Source organism: Stegodyphus dumicola, chromosome 2 (assembly GCF_044657685.1).
Source record: "Stegodyphus dumicola isolate Sdum_Otavi_A_Nest chromosome 2, ASM4465768v1".
Lineage (NCBI taxonomy): Eukaryota > Metazoa > Arthropoda > Arachnida > Araneae > Eresidae > Stegodyphus > Stegodyphus dumicola.
Window position 1 is genome coordinate 126,679,780 of NC_140769.1, and position 20,690 is coordinate 126,700,469.

Here is a 20,690-nt window from a genome sequence, read left to right on the forward strand (position 1 = left end):
GGTTAAATAATAAATTGAAATTCATAACATATATGAATGTTTTTATGCCATTAGTTCACAAATGCCAGACTGTAAGCCAGGCAGAAGAACGTAAAAGATTGGGAATTTCTGTCGGCATAAATTAGTTCTCCTCGCAAACAGAGAATGTACCATATAGTTTAAGCACAGAAGTACACATTAAAAAATATGTACTTTATTACAGTTCAAATATTGCTCTTCGTTATATGAGGTTTATCTATTTATTTTTAACTAACAGTTAGTTTGAAGCTTTACTACTCATATTGACTGGTTTTACTGCTTATATATCACATATATAATATATGATCGTTTGCAAAAAATCTTCAATGGAAGTTCAAAGCTTTTAGAAAGAGCTTTGTAAGAGTGAAAGGTTTGTTTAATGTTTAATTTTGTATCCTCTCTACCAAAAAATAATACAGGTTTACGTAACACAGTATTGATTTAGTGTAAAAGTACAATACATACCGCATGTTAATTTTTAACTTAAAGAAAACAAGAATCAATACATACGAGTATAAAATTGTATAAAATTTACGTATGTATAAATATGTATAAAATCGTATGTATAAAATTTTAGTATTTACTCGTAAGTATAAAATTTTAGTAATCTCTTATCATATGAAAATTTAATTCAGATTCGCTCATTAGCAATTTGATTGATGCTGTTTTCAAAACATTCATCTTTACGCCTTCTGGCTCTGATTTCTTTCTGTGCATACTAATACGTGATTAGAGCATTTATGATAGAGTGGACATTAATCATATTTCATTTCGTCTCAAGCAGCTGAAAAATTTTTCAGTGATACACATCGTAATAGATAGTGTCGCAGTAAATATAATAGCTTAATTATACTAATAGTTATGACAGAAGGATAATATCAATTCGAGAAAAATTTATCTGTTTTAAATATCGTGTTATATCCTTTCTTTCTGAATGTTATCAATTAAAATAATCATTTTCGTTTGCACGTTAATTTGGAACTTTATTTGCATGTTTAGATTATTCTAGAGTTAAAACTCATATACTGAAAATGTTACTTCACTATCCGAAAACAATCTTGATTTAAAGCATAAAATTAAAGAGTGGGATAAACATTGATTGCCGGTAATTATCTTTAGGGATGATTTCAAGATTGCGTCTCCTAAATAAGCGCATCACATTATTCAGAATATCTCCTATAGGACGCAGATGTTTTAATTAAGTCCTCAATTAAGCAGACAATAAACCTGCGTCTATAATTTGTAATAATTCTGAGTTACTGGTTCGAAAAATGGTAAAATATTTTGATATTATAACTAAGCAAAAAATAAATATTAAAAAAAAGTAATTTCTGTGAGGCACTTCCAGATTCTTGAGATTTTTTCCAATTCACGGACATTTCTTGTAATTTATTGAGCTTTAGCTGAAAATTTTGTGAAAATATGATACATTTTGGACCTTCTATGCGCATCTATTTGTTATAATGAAGAATTGTTATCACTGAGGTTCTATGTTTTGAATTTTCCGTAAAATAATTCTTTATCGCATTTCTGGTGTAACCTTTAACTCGATTATGATGAGGTTGCAACTGTGAACAACACAATCTAAGAAATTGGTTTTTGCTTTACATATTTGCGTATATACTTATTTTTTTATTAAACATAAACAATAGCTTCTTTTTTCCCATACTTTCACATACACTGTATTGTCTTTTGTCTAAATCACTTTCAGTTTTTAGGCAGGCAGTTTTTTTTTTTTTTTTTTTTTTTTTTTTTTAGGTTTAGAAATAATACATTTGTATCCAAACTAGAATTTAAAAAAAAAATCTTTACTTTTATCTTTACTACTTTGGTATACTAAATTAAAATTACCGTATTCCAGAATAGTAAGATTTCATTACTTAACGCTGAAATTATATAAATTTACTTGCAGCACATGCAGTGCTTTCCCGTATTTCCATTTCAAAACTATCATTTGACGTTCATTTCTTACAAAAGCGACCTTGAAGTATTGAACAAATCATCTTTCAAATACAGCCTTTAGCTTTGATCCGTAAATGAAATAATCAAGTAAATTTTCAGAATCACTCTTTCATGTTATATTGATAAATCATATTAGACACACAATACCATGACAGATAAAATTGCTATGGCTCAGAAACATACTCTTTCTGCCATAAGATGATACTAATATCCGGCGGATTAGATAAATTATTTTTACTTGTGTATGGGTTCGTAATAAATTAATGCATGCAAAACCGATGATAGCTTATTAAAATTTATTTTAACAAAAGGAATGCTTTACAGTTATGGAGCTTTCCACAAAAGTACTTATACAGCTCATCCCAGTATGACACAGCACAATCAGTAGTTACACTGTCGCCGAAAGCATTGCCAGTTTGGCGATAACTCGCCAATTTAAGAAGGTAGATATTTACTCAATGATAAATAAATCGCCCATGTAAACTTATTTTTCCAGCAGAGCTTCGCACTCTTCAAAATGTTACTGTCAGTTTCTACGAAAGATAATACAATTTTAAATATAATTTCACTGAAGTTATTTAAATATATGCAGAATTCGTAACATTGCTCCTTTCTCCAGGACTGCACGTCCGAGGCAATACAATCCCTGGTTAGGAACCCACACTTGCAATTAAGGAAAATCAATACAGTTTCAATAAATAACATAATACAAATCAAATACTAAATCAATAAATAAATGCAAAAATGTACAAATTTATGTACAATAAGGACCATGGTCTCAGTATTCTATTTACGTTATATACAATATGGGGTATTTGTACATTGGTCATAGTAAGGGGCTAGCCTACCGTTATAAGATATTTCTTCTACTTTCCTAGCGTGCCTTCGTGGTGTAGCGGTAGCACGCTGGGCCGGTATTCCAGAGGTCCGTGGCAAAGAAAATCTATGTAAAGAAGGAAAGGCTCCATAGACGTAATGTAAATCAGTTTGTCTTCTACGCCGCTAGAAAGAAGAGGAAAAATTCGCCAAGGGATTTGGCGACAGAACCTGTTGGAGAGAATTTCCCCTTTGTGATGTACCTGACCGAGATTTTCCACCTCCGCCACGTGTACAGGAAATTGAGGAACACGGGTTAAGATGAATCGTTCTTTGACTTTTTGCGATAATTTAAACTCGAATTTTCGTGCTTTTTTGCTTTACTAGTTGAACTTGTATTATCCATATCGCAGTTTAATGTCTGATTTTATATCTGTCAATATGTAGGGGAAAAAAATGGAGTCACACAGCTCTAAACTCTTGATTAACGTGACCGTCGAATCTGTTCGAACTTCGACATCAGCTTCGAGCTTAGGCGCTTTTTGCCGACAGATATTTCACGCATGCGCAGTTGTGTCCCTTTTCGTTCGGAGGGAGCCACTCCTGCTGCTGCGAAGCTTTCCTTCTAAACAATACATATTCTTTGTCCGTGGTTCGATTCCCAGCAAAGGCGGTTGCATATTTTTCATCTTTTCTACTTCCAATTAACCTAATGACTCTACAAGTGGCGCCTGAACTAAAAAGGTTATGGATGATGATTCTCCGCACCCAGGATTTGGCGATTAGGTCACCTAAAAAGGGGAGTATATAAGGTATTTCTTCCACTTCTCCAGCGTGCCTTCGTGATGTAGCGGTAGCATGCTGTGCCGGTATTCCAGAGGTCCGTGGTTCGATTCCCGGCGAAGGCGGTTGCATATTTTTCATCTTTTCTGCTTCCAATTAAATTAATGACTCTACACCGTAACTGACCTGTAACACATCCGTTTACTTTTCCCTTCGCAATTGACGTCATTCTCCCCTTCTTGACCGCATCTGGGACGACACCGGCAGATCTGCCACAGCCGAAAATGGCTCACCAGCGGCGAGCGGTAAAATCCGTTGAACACTGGTAATTCGGTTTCGGAGTTCGAAACGTATGGGCTGGCTGCATGGGTGTTATCGTGGTTTTACTCCTGGGTATCTCTCCCTTTCTGTGCTCCTAAGGCCGGAGCACGTAATAAGTTATAAACAGCAAAATGTTTACTTCAAAGGAGGAGATGTATTTTTTTTTTGTAATTTTTAATGAAAATGAATAATTTCTCAAATTAAATTATGAAAGAATAATGTAAATGGTACAGGATTTGCAAGAAAAAGTGTTCTACTAAATTTAACTCATAAATTATATTCATAGTTTTCAAATGGGATGCCTTTTATTGTTTTGTTTGCAAAATAACCACAAAACAGTTTCTGATTTACAGTCTTATTTTTTATACATAAATGCCTATCACTGTCGCTGTGAACTCTATTAAAAATGTATAATTACAGAAGCAGTTTCTAAGACCATTGTAGCTTGCATACATAATGTAATAAATATATAAATATATGTAGCAATTATAGCAATTTTTTAGATTGCAGGAATTAAAATTTTAGTACAGCATTAAAAATGCGAGTCTTGGATAGAGGTTTTATTATATGATCAGAATGATAGAAATAGGTTCCCACGAATTTTCGGAATCCGAAGGTACCTCTCTGAAAACTCAAATCCCCACTGTTCCGGAAGAGATGATGCCACAAAGAAACAGACAGATGAGCACAAATTTTAATAGTATTTTCGAGCAGGCAAGCCCTCCCATTGAGCGGGCTGTATACAAAGCAATATTTAAAAGTTCTATACACCAAAAATTTGAACATAAAATGAACTATTAATTTAATGCACTGTACACAAAATATTAGCTTCGCCCACAGCAAAATTAATCAGTTCTATGAACACCTGAAAAGAAAGTGCATAAAAACATTCCAATATGCGTGAAGTCAGTTTATATTTTCCAAGCAATAACCAATTCGTAAATAATATTTTTGTTGCCAAAGTAAGGAATAAAAAGTTTGCCATTTGATGTTAATACGCGCATATGTGAAGTCGTGATTTAAATTTTATTTAAAATAACAAAATTTTCTCAATATCAATAAAAGAATTAACGTGCCTATAACATATGTTCTCAATTATCCTAACCTGAAACAAAAAAGGTGCCAACAGCAGCTATTTATTTAAAATGCTGACATTAATGACAAGTTTACGACATACAGTGACGTCACATGAAATCTTGTGCTTTCTCCAACGTAAAAACATGACCTTAATATGATAAAAATAAGAAAAAAGGGACGTTTTTTTAACGTTTTGTGTGTTACCTTTATTAATTAAAAATCACGTTCTTCGCATTTAAACCATAAAATTCAGTTTAACAGCAATATCACAAAATAATTTGAAAATGAACATATCTTTAGAATTTCTGATACACAATCTCGCGCTCTGGAGATAAAAATGTTTCTCCCGTACAGTGTTGCTATTGCTGGTTTTGGAATCGCTGAGTTTGTTTATCAAAAATTCATTACTTTTTAAAAAATATGAAATAGATAATTAAAAAACTCCAAATTTGGGCTTACAGATGCCCATATTCGGTGGAGGTTTACGTTATTCAAAATAGGATGGCTCTAGGTACTTTGCTTTATCATAATGCGAGAAACATAGATACATTCATGCAGATTCTTCATTATTTAATTTCTTTAAATGCAATACAGGGCGATAATATTTGGTGCAACAATTTGAAAATTGAACCGACATTTATAGTGAACCAACGCAAAATGGCAAAATGAAATTAATAGTCCTTCTGGGCAAATTGCCCTTCGGACAAATAATGTATATAATATTTGGCAATGCTATTTTTATTTCAAATTTTGTAAAGTTAACAAATTTTTTATTAACAAACTCTACGATTTGAAAGCCAGCAGTGGCAATACTTTTCGAAATAAAGCAGAGTTTTATCTCCAGTGTGGGAGACTGTTGCCTCACGGAAAAATGAGAGCGAAAATGAATATTTTCGGAGGGTTTAACTAACATCTCGCCTGATTAAAGTCGTACGAGGGTAATCTGGTAACAATACTAAAACTCTTTATGTAAGCAGTAAGGATAAAATAGTAGGGCGATCATGTTTTCTTCCATAACATAATGTTCAAAATGTATAATGAAGTCCCCCTTATGAATTTAATCGTCATAACTTAATTCAAAATGATATGAAATTTCCAGATGTGTGATACCGTTGATACCGTACTGCAGTCGAGAGTCAGAAATGGAACTTTGTTTAAAGTCATGGGATGCGTCAATCAAATATGAATCGTAAGTCAAGAATCCGAGAAGGAAATGTAGATTTAAGAAAAAAATGTATATTGCTATGTAAAGCAAAGATTAAAAGAAAATTAGAATGATAGAGTGTTTTATTTCGTTATCACTTATTTCGAGTTTAGAGTTGAAAAAGTAAAGCAAAAACAAAACAAAAACGGTGTGTGTGTGTGATTATAGCAAAGCATCGAAGGCTGTCTGCCTAAGGGAAGGGATGCCTTTGTGGAGGAATTTCTAAATGAAACTGGCTCGTATACACGTTACACATGGGGAAAATCGCGAAAACGCCCATGCAGTTGGCCCGTTCTCGGGATTCGAACCCCGGACCGGACTACTAGTGTTCAGCGGCTTTACCGCTCGGCCGCTGGTGGGCCGCCAAAACAAAAAGTCATATAACTATTTCAGCGACTTAATAAATTCTAATATACAAAACTTTTCAATTCTTTTTTTTCTAAATTATTTTTTTTTCTAAATAACTACTTGAAGTTAATATAATTAATAATTTTAGAAGCTATGCAGGTTTTATAATTTTAGCAGAACTTAAATGCTTCATTTTGCAAAACCCACGTTAGTTAGAAACTTATTGTGTTTCTTCATACCTGAGAGAAACAATAAATTATTAACCTCTATGCGTGACGCTAATGTAAAATTTTAAATCAGGCCAAAAAAATATTCTTAGGTTAGCGTAGATTTTGAATTAGACTTTATTTAATTCGAGAACGATCAGATATAAATTTCTATTTTTCGACAGCAAAAATATTTTGCAAAGATGAAACGCGCGACGAATATTTTATATGAAGATGAATAGGCGGAACAAAAACAAAACGATTTAACGCCATCTATCGAGGTTAATAGTAATCGAACGTAAAAAGATATAAGGTATAGTTTCAAAGCATTGAAAAAAAACTGGAGAAATTAACGTCATTAACTAAAGATTATAATTTTTTTGTGAATTCAAAAAGCTTTTAGGGAATGCAGTTCTATAAGTGTAGAAAATCTGTGGGTAATCTTCACAGGACCAAATCGAAAGTTATAGTTAAGAACTTATACATGGAAGATCTCTATAATCTTCTTTTCGGACATGGGATTCCCGCACCTTAATGCGAAATTTCAAAGCTCTTTCAGTTTTCCCAATAAAAGATCTGTTGTAAACTCCCAAGAATTCGGATCCTAGTCTTAAAGAATCGGGTAGCGAATAGTCCTGATAAATAAGACATTGATAGAGATTCTAGATTGAGAGATTGATTCAAAATCTAGATTGATACCTAGATCTAGATTGACCTGATCTAGACCTAGATTGATAGATTGATCCAGAATTTGAGCGTTTCAAATGATTATATTTGCGAATTTATGTAAAGACATATTATATGCGGAAACAGGAGATGGAAACTTAATTTGCCAAACACTTGCGATGTATAATATTAAGCCTGTGATTTTTAGATCTATCTCCACAAAGATGCTCAGGCCAAGTGCGTCGCATTGTTAATAACGTTTATAATTAGTTAGAGCTAACACGCATGAGCAATGCATTTTCACGCCCTACTTGAGAAATACCACGATTATGAAGACAAAACTCGTTAAGCTTATTGATGACACTACAAATTTTAACAAATATATCATTTCCTGATTTAGCAAACTCCGCATGCTCACGATCTCATTTGAGTCCTTACCACTGAGACTCTAGTGCACGCAGCATTAGAAAGGATTTATCAAATGCGGCTCAGCACACGTGATGGAGAGACATTTCCATATCAGCGTCCCTGCAATAATGTAATTCACTTCAAGCGTCCTCGCGCGTCTCTTAAGTGTTTCGTGACCAAGTCCCATTCTTTAGCTGATAGCTCCAAACTTACGTGCGACTCTTCCGCAAACGGGGGAGCCGAAAAGTACCTGTATTTTTCTACAAATAAAGAGGAACGGCTGCTCTTCAATAGAGAAGAACCGTTTCGTTTAATTTTCTGATAGAGTAGGCTGAGGGCGGGGGTAGGGCTGAGAATAAAGGCTTACGTATTACAGGGTGGGTATTAAAGGCGGAGAGATAGAAAAAGGTCGCGGTTTTATTTAGTTTTTTTCCCCTCCTTCTTTGCTTAGCGATAAAAGTAGAGGAAAGAAAAGAATTTTCGAGTCAGGTAACATGGATGGGGATATTGAGGGAAATATTGATGTAAGTCAGTTTTGACTTGATCCGGAAGAACTCTTGTGCTTTAGGAAGAAAAATATTTTAAATTTTGAATTAGTAAAATTTAAAAGCTCACAAGCATTTGAATTCACTTCCAACATTATTTTTAATTTGTGCATACATGTATTGTAATATTTCAAAGTAATAAATATAAAAGCAATTAAAGTGACGGTGTCATGTAGAACAAGAGAACATACATCGCTACGTTAAACATTCAATAACATACTGCGTAGTTTATTTTTGTTGCGATAAAACTGCATTGTGGTATATAATCAAATTAAATTATTAATAAAAAATGGCCTTGAAAGTATTACTACACTTTTATCACAAAATGCTCCTTAACAGAATAAAAAAATCATACATTAAATTGAGGTCTCATTGTTTCATATTTTACATAAATCATATATGTTTGGTATGAACGAAAATTACTACTATGAAGAAGAATATTCTTGGAAAAATTTTATGAAAATGAAAGAATACAAAAATTATGCGAAAAATGAAAGATAATAATTAGTAAACATTGCGATGTGACAGAATCATTTAGAAGGAATGAAAAGATTACGAATGACAAGTATGAAAAAAGAAGGTCCCTTCTGAAGCGGCAACGGTCATACAAAATGGCAAAGGAAAATAATAACATAAAAAGATAAATAATATGGTTCACACAATTAGTCTTAAATTGTATTCTGATGAGACTTTTAATAGGATTTTCTTATTGAATGTGAGAGTAAAATTTGACTAGGTACTCTACAGCAAAATTCGACTCGGTACTCTACCGCAAAATTGGATCCGATGCTATAATGTAAGGAAGGCCAGTGGCTGCAATTGATTCAATAGTAATTGCGTGCAGTTTCTTTAAAACTAACTATAGGAATAATAACTGTTATTTTATAAAACAAAATGGAATTTTCATTTTAGTGATGCAGCATTTGTTTGAATTCATGTTATATCAATAATTATAACCTTTAAAATAATGGCGGACCTTCGAGTGACACACCATCAAAGTTTTGATGAATAATTGTAATCTAAGGACCAATTTCCAAAACCTGGGAATTTCTTTTATTCCAACTCTATTTGATTCCAACTTTGTACAGATTAGATAAGAATAAGCAACGAAATTTAACGCAAAATTTGGACCCAGACTCGATGACACAATAGATGCTCAGCCTCAACAAATTTAAGAATAAATTAAATAATGAAAATAAAATGAAAAAAAAAAAATCTGAAAGATTTCAGATTTTAAATTACGTTTTGTTTGTTACCTTTATTTATTAAATATAACGTTCTTTTCACTTAAGCCATAAAAATCAGTTCAGTAGCTATGTCGCAAAATAATTTTAAAATGAGCATATCTTTAGGATATCCGATACATAGTTCCGCGCGCTAGAGACAAAAAGTTTTTTTTTTTTTTTCACTGTAGAGTGTTGCCACTGCTCGCTTTTAAATCGTTGAGTTTGTTACTCAAAAATTCGTTAAAGTTTTAAAAAATATAAAATCGATCATAAAACAAATTTCAAATTTGAAATTTGCTCTTCCACACGCCCATATTTGTAGGAGGATGACGTCATTCAAAATTCGATGGCTCTATGTACTGTTGTTTTGTCACAATGCGAGAAATAAACGTACATTAATGCAGAATTTTCATTATTTAATTTCTTCAAACATAATGCAGGAATCTAATATTTGGTGGCACAAGTTTGAAAAGTCAAACGGAAGTTTATAGTGATTCAACGCCAAATCGCAAACGAAAACAATAGTCCTTCAGGGAAAAGCCCCTTTGGACTAATAAAAATGTTTCCCTGTGTATAAATTTCTCAGCAAATGAAACTGTCAGTAAAAAGTGAGTTGTGCTAGGTAATATAAAAATAATGAATCACTGATTTCTTAACTGTAGGCATTAAAAATTGGTTGCGATGATGAATATCTATACTGTCCATGAATACTAATTTATAAAATAACGAGCGAAGAAGGATTTCAATAAAGTGATGGACGTCAGTTAAAAAGGTGTGGAACAATATTAATTATTCATATTCATGATTGCTTGCAGATTTTCAATAGACTAGACATAATGTTTGATACGTTACTGACAGGCAACAATTCCCAGGAACAAAATGACCAGGATATAAAATCAACTAAAACAACTATATTAATAATGAATACCTTTAAAAGCAAAATGCAACCTCAATTATTATTCTAAAGCGCAAAGTAAAGAAAAAAATTAACTTTAAACATAAAGTTATTTTTTTCCCTCGAATGCAACAAGGGCACATATAAATATGTATTGGTTTATCAATGCATAATATATTTTCTTACTTGAGTAAAAGTGTAGTTAATTAATAGGATAATTATTCAAATACTTAGTACTTGCAGTACTAAGTACACATAATTAGTACTTGCAGTGTATTTTATTTGAATATATTAGTTATAGTTATTCGCATATATTAGTAGTTATAGTTCTAGATGTAAAGGTTGTTTTCTTTCCTGCTTCATCTTAATTTTTCTATAGCAACAACAAGTGCAAAATTTCTTGTAAATATAGTAACTGCGTCTTACGTATCCTTGTCCTCCTTCACTTTTTAGTGTATTAGTTTTACTGCCGAAAACATGTCATGCTTTATCAAAAATGTATAGTGCAATACTTTGAACAATAGAGTAGATCATATTATAAGCATAGTTTTAAAAAAAGAAGAAAAATTCAAAATGTTTAGCTATGTGATACAAAATAAGAATATTCTTTATACTAATATTTCGCATATATAGATATTATACAAATATTTCGCTATGTAAAGTAAATAAAAAGGCCTTTTCAGTAATAAATATGAGTATGGGTTGCATCTTGATAGTGTTTGAAATCCAATATTAAAGCGATATGGTTAAGCGACATCTTTGAAATTTGCTAATGGATATATTTGAAGTAATATAGACTGTAAGATATGAAAAATGTCTGGATATACAAATCGCTCCCTTTTTTTTTCAGTTGTTACGCAGAACCTAACAAAAATTACTTTAAAAATATAATATTTCTTATATTTTAAAAGTATAATATTTCTTAAGCATTAAGAGTATTTTAGGACCTGAAAAGAAATATTTAAACTATAATGCGTTGTCTGTACTTTCTATTAAAAATAGAGTTTCAAATAAATATTTGTAGTTAGAGAAAATGGTAATTATAAACAGCGAACAGCCAAACATTCAGCATTCGTAATATTTTGTCTTAAAGGTATTAACAAAGGTTTGTTATCAAAACACATATTATTGAATCTAGATTGTAAATTTATGCCCTAAATTATCGTACATACAGCAAATAATCGTAAAATTATTCATCATAAATAAATATATTTGCATAACCTTTCTAGTTACTTTTAAAAGCACTTAAAAATTCACACAAAACTATACAATTTCCGTTGTACATTCCTTCATATTACATCTTAGAAAGCACTGGAAAATGTAGAAAATATTTATTTATTAGATACCTGTACTTTATCATTAATATTGCAGTTGTATTCTCTTTGACGTATCTATCTAATAAAAAATGTTGACTGCATAATTATGAAGCAAAAGATAATGTATTTTCTCTCTCCTTACAGCATGTCTTCGTGGTCTAACTGTTAGCACACTCGACGCGTAATCGAGAGGTCCAGGTTCGAGTCCTGGCGAGGGCACTGCACATTTTTCACGTCACCTGCTTCAAAATAATTTAATAATTCTACAGTAGCTAACCAACTAAAAGGTGGTGGATGATGATTCTTCACCACCAGAATTTGGCAATTGGGTCCCCCAATCCCCAGTCACCCTTTAAAAGGAGGAATACTTGTTTCCTCCTACCAGCATGCCTTCGTAGTGTAACGGTTAGCACACTCGGCACGTATTCGAGATGTCGAGGTTCCAGCCCCGGCGAGGGCATAGCACATTTTCACGTCTCCAGTATCAAAATAACTTACAATCATATTGTAAGCGTTCAAGTTTTCAATAGTTATTAAAAATGAGTTTTCCCTAATTCGAATCCTAAAGGTTCTTTTATGATTAGAATCTTTCTAATCTCAAATATGTTTACATAAAAAACATTATTGTTTATCATTAATTTTTGTTTTTTTTTTTACTAATCAGAATTTTGAAATCCACGTTTAATGGAAACCAACTTTAAGAAAACAATAAAAATATATACCTTTTTCTGTTAAAAAATAAAAATAAAATTTTGTAAACAATGTATATATTAGAAATTCTTCATTAGGGTCATTTTCTCAGTGAAGCTTGCGAACTCTTATTTGAGAAATAGTTTAGATTTTCATGCTTTTTCAAAGACGTTTTAGAAGTAAGGATTATTTCAAAAGTTTACATAGGGTAGTGATAAACGACAGGATTTCCAAACTCTTTCTAAAAAATCTGATGTGTACACCACATGACTTCCTTGTATTGGAATATTAAATTTTACGCTTTTTCTTGCATTTCATTTAAACTTATTGGATTGAATTAAATCTACTTCGCCGACAGCGCATAAACCACAATAGAATAAATGCATTCTTTAAAATTCACTCTAGTGTTTGTTTACCATAGCGACACTCTGGCGCTAGATTCATTTAACAATATTAATAATTATATAACAGTTAACTTATATAATAATTTTATAACGGAAATTAAGTTAACTGTTATATAATCCAATAATTATATAACAGTTAACTTATATATTTCGTTCATATTATAACTCATAATGCACAAAATTTATATCATTTAAAGAATATAATTATCTAATCGTTGCCACATGTTCTATTCAAATACTATAATAAAGCTAGAATGATGTATAAAAGAAACTAAGCAAACAAAACTAAAAAAGGAACAGTTTTTCCCAGACGATTGAGAATTTCTCATTTAATTAATTCAGCTCTCACTTCGCGAGAAGGCAAAAATACATAAAAACTCAAAATATCTATATTAAAAATTACGAAGTAGATCTTAAACGCTTATTTCCTCGAAAAAATTCCAGAAAGGATTAAGCATGATTTAAATAATAAATGAAGGCGTTATCTTTGTTGTTGCGAAGCTAAGTTTCCCTAGATTGGCAACAAATCCACTAGTCTACTGTTTCAAATGTAAACATCAATGGTCGCCATTAAAAAAGGCTTAGCGGCATTAAACAACTTTAAATTTGCTGATAATTCTAAAAATATTGCACACAGATTTACTAAAGGCATAAAATCCTTAACCAGAATATAAAAGCAACATAATTCAATCATTTTTAAAGCAAAAAATTTACAATTTACCAACATATAAGAGTAAAGAAACTGAGATCACTGAGCCGGGTAACAGAGGGGATATATATATAAATATATTTATATACGTTTGGTGCGGCCGATTGCAACCAACATACGAGGTACACATCTACATGTTATAGGAGTCCTATATACAAAATTTCAACGTTCTGAGGCTACTCGTTTTTAAGTTATGCGAGATACGTACGTACGCACGTACGTACATATGTTCGTACAGACGTCACGAAAAATTCTCTTCAGAATTAATTTTAAAGCAGTTTTATAATTTTTTTGAAGGAAAAGAGTATTTAATTCTGTCCTTGCGTACAGATATCACGCAAAAACATCGTTAAATTGCATTCGATAGCGGTCAAAATGGATATTTTCGTTGAAATATGCTGCCTGAAACTTTTCGCGATTACAATGCTTCCTTTTTACTTCGTACAAGGAAGTAAAAAAGAGCAAAAACGGAGATAGTTCAAATCTTGCCTACGGTTTAGATTTAATTTAGAAAAACCGGTTGTTTTGTACGGCATTATAAACTATGTGAAAAAACGCAAAAGAAGGTTATGTTACAAAATCATCGAAGAGAAAAAAAAAAGAAACTGTTAAAATACGAAATGAATAAAAAAAAATAAATAAATAAATTTGTCCAAAATTATATAAGCTTAAGACGACAATAAAATGAATCGACACTTATAATGTAGCAAAATTGTAGAAACATAATAAGAAGCATTAAGACTTTATCACAGGGCTTAAATGACTTAAGAAGAAATAAAACTGAAATGGAATATTTCGATGCTTCGTAGAATAAAAGTAACGTAAAATGCGATTAAAAAAAGCATAAAGAATGAAAACAGCAAACGGATGATATTGTAAGAAATTTCTTGAAAAAGCTGGTTGTAGCATAATATTAAATTACATAGGAAACATGCCAGTATAAAATTTAAATCTGAGCGAAACAACAAGCTCAACATAGCATAGAGTTTGAATAAAACCACAGATTTTGATGAAGATCAGACGTAGGTTCCTGGTTTGATTTGTGGCTGAGATTTGTGGCTTTAATAGATATTCTCCTTTTTGTTAGGTTAGGTTAGGTTATTTGAATATGGAAATGAATAGGAGGGCTAGTTGAAGAAGGGCTCAGAGAAAAGATGGCTTCGTAAAAGAACCTTCTAATGAAAGACTGGGTCATATTCAGTTTTACGCTACTTTCTTTTTTTCCGCCATCGACTGGCCCACTGGGTTAGGTACTTTACAGCCTGTTGGATCCCGTCAATGGAGTTAAAAATAAATAAATAAAAATAAAGAGCTTAGTACTGTGTCCTCCGGGAATTGCCCACGATAAACGAGGAACGTTTTTTAGTATTTTGGTACATGCTAGGCAACTTAAGGATATGGTATAAACTCAGGTGCAGATGTAAACATGAACAAATACATCGCAAATTGTGAAATATTGTACATTAAATGAGTTCAGGATTAATCATAATATTAAACATAATAAAAAAAGCAAAACAAAAACAAAAAAAACAAGACATTAAGTAAATTGATATATGTACAGAGCGGGCTGCTGACGGTACGGTGTCCAAGGAAAGAACTCACTGAAGGCTGTAAGCAATACTGTAACCAATAGTAGTGCTTTCTCTAATGCGGCTGAGCGCTATTGATTCTTAATTGTGTTACTTTCACGTTACTACATATAAACACTTGGAACATATAAAATGCAGCCAATCCGTTCGCCTGGATCGAATTCTTGGCATTCAGCGGTTTTAGACTCTTGGGAGCTAGTGCAGCCATTAGATATTCTCAAGTTTTGAATTTGGCTTCAAGGCGGTAAACATAAATTTGGAGTCTTTTTCATTTACTGCAATCTAAGTTGAATTAATTCAACCGTCAGAGCTATATCGTCAGCAAAATAAGACAGCATTGAATGGTGGTCGAGATGTTACTTGAGAAAGTCACTTGCATAAAAAGAACAAAGAATTGGTCTTAGGCAGAGGCCTTGGCGTCCTCCAGCATCTATCTCCATCTAAGTGAAAAAAGAATTACTGTAATTAACCTTAAAACTTCTGTTGGATTAAAAAGAAAGGGTGAATGAACAATTTAAGTTCACAAGGATTGTCCAACTTAATAAATAAATTAATTCCTTATACTGAATACATGTCAAATGTTTTTTGCACATCTTTTATAAGGCGTTGTGCATTATTAGTGAAAAAGAACGTTAACTTTTAAATCTGTAAAGTAGGCTAGCTGTCTGCGTAGAAATCCTAAAAGTGTGAATGAGCAATTTTAGTTCACAAGGCTTGTTCATCCTGATAATTGTATTATGAAAACCTTATGCCAAATACTGTCAAGGCCTTTTTGCCTAGGTTGTATAAAGAGCGCTGTGTATTATTTATGAGGAAGGGCGCTAGTATTCAATTCTATAAAGTTGACTAGCTGTTTGTGTAAATGTCCTATCGGAAAAAAAAAGAGTGAATGAGCATATTTAGTTCACAAGACTTATTCATCCTGATAAGTTTATGAATTAATGTCTTACGCCAATTACAGTCAAATGCTTTTTGCACATCTTGGCCCAAGGAACGCTGTTGATTGTTTATGGTGAAGAGCGTTAGCCTTCAATTATGTATTGTGGGTTAGCTGTATGGTTTCTGAGTAATATTTCTGAAACTCATATTGTTCACCTGGGAACTGAGTGAGAAGAGACAACAATCTATTTAGGATAATTCGTTGGCAAGATTTTTTCAAGTTTGATAGAAGATTTACAAGTCCTCAGATTTCGACGTTGGTTATTTTCCTTCCTTGGTTTAGGAAAGAGACATATTTTTGCACAAATCCAGACAGAAGAAGAAGTAAATATTTGCGATGCTTGCGTTAAGAATGCTCATACATTTAGTGATTAAATACTTATGCGTATTGTTGATCATAGTATTAGAAATACCATCAGTTCTCCAGATGTTTTAGTAAAGAACTTTCTGATTATTTCCTTAACGTCCGTGGCCGTGGCTAGACATCTAATATTGTTTACCGTTTACATATTAAGCCATTTTCGACTTCTGCATTGATTTTGTGGATAAATAGAAAATCAGCAGCGACGTTATTTATAGAGAATTTAGTCTGAAAGTGATTTGTGGAGGTTTCGACTTACTGTAATTAAACTTAAAGGAACTTAAAAAGGAAAATCAAACTTAAAAAGGAAATTTGATTTCCAGCAAAATATATTTATTATAGGAAAGTTTTTCTAGAAATTATTAGAAAGTACCGTCGTTGGCGTTCAAATCGACTATTTTATCTTCCAATTTAGATTTCCCCCCGAATAGTTTATTGACTAATATTTTTACTGACTTTTTTGTTTTTACTTTCCTTTACATACAAGAATCTCATGAAAATTGATAGTTGTTTCTTTGTCTATTTCTGTTCCTAACGATTATTTGATTTCTTTGAGAAAGACACATTTTTTCCAACGTAGTCAGTACTACCGGTAGCATCATGAAAGGCATCGTTGCCTGCAAGATAAAGCTTAATTGCGGGGTCTGTGTTAGAATTATTAACAAGTTCTTGCAATTTAAGTGGATTGTTGTAAAGAAGACTGTGAAAGAGACGCATTCCATCTGTACTAGTTTTTTTCTTTCAATCTAGAATAATTTTAAAGCACCGAGTGTGTAAAATTAATTAATATGTATATGATCAGTAAAAAGAAATAGTTTATATCTAGGTGCATAGGAATACTTATATTGGTAATAATATGATCCAGTGTATCATGTCTGTTTGGAGGATGGTTAGACAAACATGTAGAAGCGTCAAGAAGTGAGATAATTGAGAACAAACTGATGGAGAACTCTTCTACTGAAGGCTGTACATAAGCATCCACGGTCGGTGCATCCAGATGATTAAAATCACCATCCTTAATAATAAGGTAATTACACATCGTGGATTTCAGTAGAACCAGGAAGCATAATTCCCGTAGGTTATTAAAAGCAGCAAAAGATACATCTCCGTAAACGATTATAGAAGTCATGACAAGCTAATAATTACAAACTCTGTCTTGCATCAATAAACAGGTTAGAACTGAATGATGAGCATATAAGTAGATCAGTTCGCCTCTGATAGAAAGTCACGTTCTACCACAACGATAAGATCTGTAACTTTTGAGGTCCAATGTATCATTCACGTTGGCTGCAGTGTCTGTAATTAGACATATCTGTATATCATGGACCGTAAGAAAATCATGAAATATTTCAAGTTTATTTTTAAAGCTAAATGCGACCGTATCTCTATAGTCAGGCTAATATGTGGAATACACTATTCGGATTTGAATTTTATTAATGTGAGCTAGTGAACTTATGGTCCATGAAGCATTAATGTTTTGGGCCATCTGAGGTATTCCAATTATATTGAGAAGGATTACGAGCAGTTGCAAAATTTGAAAATTTGTTACTTTAAGTTTTAAAATTGGAAATAGGTTCAGCTAAAGCAAATGACAACATTTTTTGTAAAAATTTCTATCGTGGTACTATATGGCTGAGATTTCTGACATACGTGTAGTAGTTGGTAATTAGACAGTAACTTTATAAGTGGCAGTAAATCTGAATCCACAATTTGCATATGTTGGTATTTTGCTTTATTTTTGGACAGTCATATGAGACGTAACTGCCAGAACAATTGACGCAGCAAGGGTTATTGTGGCAGTTATTTTGAGCAGGAAGTTAGCTTTATTGTTTAAATTGGGTGAAGAAGCATCAGATGATTTCGAATTTTTACTTTAATGGTCTTAGTAAATGTATTAAATTTAGCAGGTTTGATAAACTTACGCTCTTTTACTCTGTGAGTTCTAGTACCTTATCAATGTTTACTGACTTCATCATCCGATGAATGACATTTACTTTTGTCGTGTTCGATGACGGCAAATTTATTACCAGTAGGAAATTTAGGCGCTTGTTCCGGATTATGTGGGACCTGCTGTAAAACATCAGCAGGATATCACTTTGCATCACTTTGAGGGAGCTCTTTATATTCTTCACAGTAGGCATTTGCATGAGGAGTGCTGTTACTCTAATTAGTCAGGAATCATATTTATCTTCAGTAACTGTGATCAAGCAGTGTCTCAACATGTTGAATTTCTGTAGCTAGAATTCAATTAGAATAAATGTTGAGTTTTGATTTTTTGATCTTCATAGAAACGAATTTTAACATTTAACATATCCCGAGATATTGTGGTAATATTTTTGTTGAAAAAGAGGTAAATTGAAGGAATGTGAACAACTCAGAAATCAACCAATGAAAAATCTGAAAGTGAAATATAGTATCTCAACCAGAGGGAAAAAATAATCAGCCGCGAGGATGGATTTGCTGTAGAAGCATCCCTCTGCTAATGCTATGACTTTGCCAAATATGTAGTCACTGAAATCACATATACTGGAACTTCCTTTAAAAACATTCGAATAAACCACCTCTTGAGACTGTGGCGTTCCGACAGATACTTCAAATTCTATTCATGAGATGGCGCCACGTGTAAAATCCAGTTCTTAATCGGAGCAGCAAAGCGACGTCATTACTCACTCAGACTTCTCGTCAGACAACTGTACGCGACGGTAGCATGAGCTGTGTTCCGAGCTCTGCGTTGATCTCTGCAATGTAATTTAAATTGTAATTTAGTACTTAATATATTCTTTTGTTATAGGAGATAGTCTACTCTTATTTTCTTTAATTATATCATGCATTAAGCACACGACCACCAAAAGTGGTGACCTTTTGACTGAGCACGCTACTGACACTGGATTTTCAACGACCCTAAGCCACGTGCATCCAAGGCATTCTGAAGAACTGACTAAAAATAACAACGAATATGGACATTAAACGTATGCTACAACGTACCCCTACAATTATTTCTAGAAGTATTGATATATATTGCTTGTGTTCTTTCAAAGTCGTGCATATCATCGCAAGGAGCTTCAGCAAATCATCAATGTGATCTGTTCCGTTCCGCTGACTTCGCCAGTCGTGCAATAATTCTTCGATCATTCAACTTTTGTGACAAATGTGATACAATAGTGATTTTCGCTAAATGTGCTACATCAGTAATTTTTCTGCAACGTGCTACGGCAAAATTCTTCCCTCAGTGTTCGAAAGTAGTGATTTTTTTCCCATGTGCTACAGGAGTGATTTCCTTTTTCCTTCGAAAGTGCCTTAACAGTGTGAAGTGGTGATTTTGTGTGTTCGCTATACAAAATGAACGCATCATTTTTTTTCTCAAATAGGGGTTTCTTTTCAAATGCATTTCGGTAAAATATTATTTGTGTGTGTAATTGCTGACCCTGTCTTATTTGTGTGTGTATTGTTACGTAAATTTTTTCTGCATGGTTAAAATATTTATTGTTATCATGGTAAAATATCAATAGTGTATCCTCATGCTACAATATTTGTGCTGTTAAGTGTTTATTAATTAAAGTGAAAATTATCTATGAGTATGCCCGACGATATTCCACCAGAGCCACAAATCACACGCGTTGCGGTGCAGCCACCGCCTTTCTGGAAAAATAATCCTTCATTGTGGTTCGCTCAGATCGAAGCACAATTTTCTATCGCTCGCATTAGTGAGGATTTTACAAAATTCAACCATGTAGTTGCAGCAATTGAGTCTGATATTCTAAATTTAGTGCATGACTTAATTCTCAAACCACCTGGTTGTGATAAATACTCCAAACTGAAACAGCGGCTCATTAAAATCTATTCAGAAAGTGAATCTTCAAAAATACGTACTTTACTACAAGGACTTGAACTTGGAGATCAGCGACCTTCATACTTGCTGTCACGAATGCGTGATCTGGCAGGAAGCCATTTTAGTGACGACTTGTTGAAGTCACTATGGCTTTCGCGTCTCCCTAATAACATACAAATAATTCTTGCTGCTTCCAATGAAGATCTAACCCGTTTAGCAGCAGTGGCTGACAAAATTAATGAACTTGTTACTCCAGCTTATGTCAGTGCTGCTAATGCTGCACCTTCCAGTTCATCCCTCGAACAACAAGTGGCTGAATTGACCAAAAAAGTACCTGAACTCTCTACAAGTCTTCATGCTTCACGGAGATACAATCGA

At 32.9% G+C, this 20,690-nt stretch overlaps 1 protein-coding gene across 1 annotated transcript in view; it reads left to right on the plus strand.

The window, feature by feature from the left end:
* The window catches only part of LOC118200687 (lachesin-like), a 232,236-nt gene that overhangs the window by 100,186 nt on the left and 111,360 nt on the right, over positions 1-20,690 (plus strand). The window lies entirely within an intron of this gene.